Raw genomic sequence first — 5,360 nt, forward strand, 5'->3', positions numbered from 1 at the left:
GAAGCATGGAAGGTGTTTATAAGCCATTTAAACGCACACAAAAACCGTTAGATTCACTTCAACGTTTAAATTTAATTTGCCAAATTTAAATTTATTTGGCAGATTAAATTTAAATGTTGAAGTGAATCTAACGGTTTATGTGTGTTTTTTAAATGGCTTATAAACCACGCTGCAATTGTTTTTCTTTCAGCACACGATCTCAGATCAGGTTACTTGTTATGCAAGTACACCTCTGTAATATATATATATATATATATATATATACACTTCATTTTGGGATTTGGTTTGCAAGGTTCTTTATGTGAGTTCATGTGTTGAAGCATATTTTGTTGTGTCTGGTGATAGTCATTCTCTTTTAGTGCCATATTACTTAACACTCTCCCTGGTAAAGTTTCCACTCATTTACTTATTTAATTTTCCTAAAATTTTCGTTGCGTCTTGCAACCTTTTCAATAAATCGTTGACTTTGTGTGTTATCCGAGCTGCGTTCCTTTTGTTTGTTTGTGTGCATGTGTGTGGGTCAGTAGGAGTGTGCATACACATGTATGTATGTATGCATGTAAGTGTGTGTATGCATGTATATGTGTGTGTGCGCGTATGTGCATATGTATGTGCTGAGTGTTGACGTTTAGATGCATCATTACCGCTTCTGTTGACCAGGTATTTTGCTTCTGTCTCCAGTTCTTGGATATTAAGACAGACTTCTAGTTCAGATATGATGTATTTTTTGCAGGTGAAGGAGGGACAGTTATTCCTATTAATGTTACTAGCATTCTCTAGTTTGCACGATATGTAGCCCTCTCTCCCTCTTTCTCTCTCTCCCTCTCTCTCTCTCTGTCCTTGTCTTTCTATATCTATTTGTCTCTGTCTGTCTGTCTCTCTCTCTCTATCTGTCTGTCTGTATGTATATCTGTCTATCTGTATGTATGTATGTCTGTCTGTCAGTCAGTCTGTTCCTCTGTCTGTCTGTCTGTCTGTCTGTCTGTCTGTCTGTCTCTCTCTCTCTCTCTCTCTCTATCTATCTATCTATCTATCTGTTTGTCTGTCTGTCTGTCTGTCTATCTGTCTGTCTATCTGTCTGACTCTATTTATCTGTCTGTCTGTCTATCTGTCTGTCTCTATTTATCTATGTCCGTCTGTCTGTCTGTCTGTCTGTCTGTCCAGTGTAAATAAGTTATACATAAGTAATTTAACAGTTTCTACCACTGTCATGTACCTGGAAACCATATTTTAAGTCAATGGAAGGCGATAACCCATTGGCATGCGCTAACAGCAAGTGTTCTTACTAGTTTTTTTTTTCCAGAAGTGGAATGGAATACGTCCAATTCTCTTTAATTAGTTTTCGAACCCAATATTTTAGCGCTATTATTTATCTTTTTATGCTTCGCGCTGCAATGTTCCAAAAATTATATTTATGTGTTTGATATTGTCTATATACAATTTAAACATGTTTAAAAATTTTGTATGATTTATTATATTTTTCACATCATCCCGAGATTAATTCTTTTCCGAAATATTTAACATCAACTGCTTGTACGTGTTTAGCAACATTTATCATGTAATATATAATTCTTCAAGACGGCGATCAGACAGAATCGTTAGCACGCCGGGCGAAGTGCTTAGCGGTATTTCGTCTGCCGTTACGTTCTGAGTTTAAATTGGTAGCGAAATTACGCCTTTACCATACATATCCGTGTGTATGTATTGTTTCATCTTCGTTGGATTGGTTGGTTCAATCGAAGTAAAGATATTTTAAGTGTAGTACTCAATGCATGATAAGTTTGTAAATTTTAACATATTTTGATTTCAAGATATATCGTCTCAACTCAGAAAGTTATTTGCAATCTAGAACTCTCTTGTAGAGTATATCAAATTGTTACGGTAGGTTTGCGCCATTAAGAGATCTCTTAACTAACTGAGATGCCTTTGTATCGTTAGCAGAACTAGAAAGGAACAGAATTCGTATGACTGTGAGTATGCCCGATAAACCCATTAGAAACATCAACGATCCAAACAGTTTTCCGTAATATTCTACTGAATATCTGTTTCTTTTTAGGAAAAAAAAACACCGTTGGCTGCATCTGACTGCCATGTGCTTCTTAAAAAGTGATGCAACCACTCTTCTAATTGGGCTACTCTGCCGTGATCACGAAGTTTGCAACATGCCATCCTTTAGTCGTCTATTTTACGGATCGATTCTAGGAAAGAACAACTGGTGTGCAAATTACTCTTCCAAAACTAAAGATTTTGAATGATTATATTTTGCAAAGTTACTTCAAAATATTAGTTTGGTTTAAAACATTTAGTACGATATTTATCAATTTGAGTATTTAAGAATTTCCCCACAAAATATGAATCCTTTTTCGATTTATTGTCTATTTGGCCATGAATTCAAGATCTTGGGTATATAGCAAGAAGAGAGGGATTTCAGAAATCTAGGCAAATATCGATTATGATATTGATGTATTCATCGGAGAGTATAATTATAGAAAAACATGAATTCAGATAATAGCATTACATTTATTGAGCAGTTACGGTCCATAGTTAGTGTACATCTTACATGAATTACATATTAGATTAAACATGTAAAAAGATATTTATGTAAAGTATATTAAATGCATTGCGTTTACACCAAGTCCAGTGAGATCATTGATGGAAACTTTCAACGAATATATATACGTTTTTTGTAAATAGATTTTTTATGTGGCTATAACCTTAGATATTAATTGATGGATCACGTTCAATAATTATCGAAACGAACGCAAATGGCGAATAAATGTTCTGCCAGCTTCTGCATTCCTTTCACTATTTCTTTCCTTCTCGCTATATAGAGTTCATTGTTCGGTTAAGGTAAGATAAGCAACAAAAGTACTCCATCCAGTGAGACAAATATCGTTCAATATATACAGTATAAAGGTACGTGCTACGAAGAGTTTGCTGCCGTAAAAATACGTACCTAGGCAGGATTTTATGGCACGCCTTGTGTCTCCAAGAATATTCAATTTCTGAGAACATGATCTCTTCTGTTTGAAAATCAGGACGCTGGTACATAAGAAAACACGAGAAAAAATGAGAAGATTGTTGATGTAAAACATGGAAGAGTGAAACGGGAAAAGAAAAGATTATAGTTACTTCTCTTTTGACTGTGGAGAGAACTGCTCAATTCGGGGAAGGTGGTGTCCTCCAGTTTGCCACAAGAAAATTTATCCGTATGCTTGCATTTGCTGAAAATTTCAGTTCTGGAATTAAGTAGTACTGTGGAATTTTTAGATCTAAAAAAACATTGCGTTCTTTCAGCTACGCATAAGTTGAATTTCCTAGATGTGGCATGAACTTTTCTATTCTCCACTTGATTGTAAATGGCATGCAGTTGACCTTCAAACCACATCCGTGGCTAGCCAAATTAGTGACTTTACTTTTGCCAATGTGCCGTAAAGGAGATAGATGGATTGCATAACGTCTTTTGAAATAGCCTTCGCATAAACCGATGTAATTTTTCTTATCATTTAAGTTTTCTTGAAGCGTGGTAGTGACTTCTGCCTTATAGACGACGGAGTTTATCATACATGCCTGGTCAAGTGGGCAAGCTTCAGGGTCCCGAGAGTTACAAGTGGGAGTGGGCTCTTGGTGATGCTTACGTGGGAACCATCAATGCCAACCTGTACTCCGGACAGCTGGAGCGGATGTATGCCATTGTCAACAAGTTGGTGAACAGAAAGTGAGCTTCTCTGTAGCAAGACACTGCAAGACCTCAAAGCGCGCGAACGACCCGGCATAGACTCTACGGACTTAAGAAAATCGAACGGGTGTATGACCCAGAATATTGGCCGGACCTAGTTCTCTTGAATTGTTTCTTGATCCGATTCATTGCTCATTTCCTGTTCTCGCGACGCTTCATCAACCAAGAAGAGGTGGAAGCTTCAGTGAAAGGAGTTCTTTGCCTCGAAAAACAAGAACTAGCATCTGAGTGGCCCCTCCTTTCAATGCTAGGGCGCTTTGGTTGTAGCTTAGTGAATAAAGCAAATAAGTCAGCAATACATATGTGTGTGTGTGAGAGAGAGAGTGTGTGTGTGTGCGTTTATGCATGAATGTATGCATCTATGTGTGATTTGTGAAGCAGTATAACCCGGATTATGACATATAACCGATGAATTTTAGCATCAATTTTGTGCGGAACATTGCATTTGGCTTTAAATATGCTGGTCGGAAGAGTATTGTATCTTTTTCGCTTGAGGCAAATATATAACATTTTTCTAGAGGAGAAAAAAAGTTACCTCCCATGGATTACTGTCAGTTGTGATCGAACACAGACATGGTTACATGTCTGAGTTTACATGATTTCCGTTCTCTAGCCTGGAAGGAAGACGACAATCTTATGAAAATAAATTTTCTATTGTGGAGAACAACGACAAATTTCGCTTTCTGAGTTCAGGAAGGCGTCCTGATCATATGAAATATATTGGAATGATTCTCTCCTGTCGATCATGTAAAGCTTTCAGTGTTGAATCCCGTACTTTCGTTCCGATACGATCCAAGTTGTAACATTAAGCATCTCATGGATTCTAAAAGCGGTCCTACTTGTCCTTTACGAAAACAGAAGGCAATCGGGACAGTATTTCTAACAATTGAATAAAGACAGGAAGACAGAGAACGCAATAAATAATTTTATATTTCAGAAATAATAATAATAATAATAATAATAATAATAATAATAATAATAATAATAATAATAATAAAAAAAAAATGAACACTTTTATAATATCATTTTGTTATTGTTTAATCTTGTATGACATGAAAGAGACGTTACAAAAAATAATTAAAAAAAAAGAAATAGACAAAGTAGAAAAAGCAGCAGCAGCAGTAGTTACAGAACAGGAAAAGTAGTACAAGATAAATAAAAAAAAAAAGAAGTGGGGCGAGGAAAAAGGTTATGTCTATTTTGGAATGTCATATTCTTTGCATGAAAGATGGAAATTTTATTTCACAGATGTATAACGACCTGCAGACATGATTCACATGGGAATGATCATAGACATTTTTCTACTTGTTTGTCTTTGTCTGAAAGGAGAAAGCATGCTAAATATCAAGTTTTGTCTTCTATACATCACAACCAAATGTACATTTTGTTTCCATAAGCAAAATAACGACCCTGCCACTTATATTAACTCTAAACTATAAACCTAACTTAAAACCAGGGGTGACATATTTATATATACATACATATATATATATACATGTATATGTATATATATATATGTGATGATATATATATATATGTGATGATATATATATATACATATATATATATATATTTGTATATATATATATATATATATATATATATATATATATATATATAT

The sequence above is a fragment of the Octopus bimaculoides genome, chromosome 11 (genome assembly GCF_001194135.2).
Source record: "Octopus bimaculoides isolate UCB-OBI-ISO-001 chromosome 11, ASM119413v2, whole genome shotgun sequence".
Lineage (NCBI taxonomy): Eukaryota > Metazoa > Mollusca > Cephalopoda > Octopoda > Octopodidae > Octopus > Octopus bimaculoides.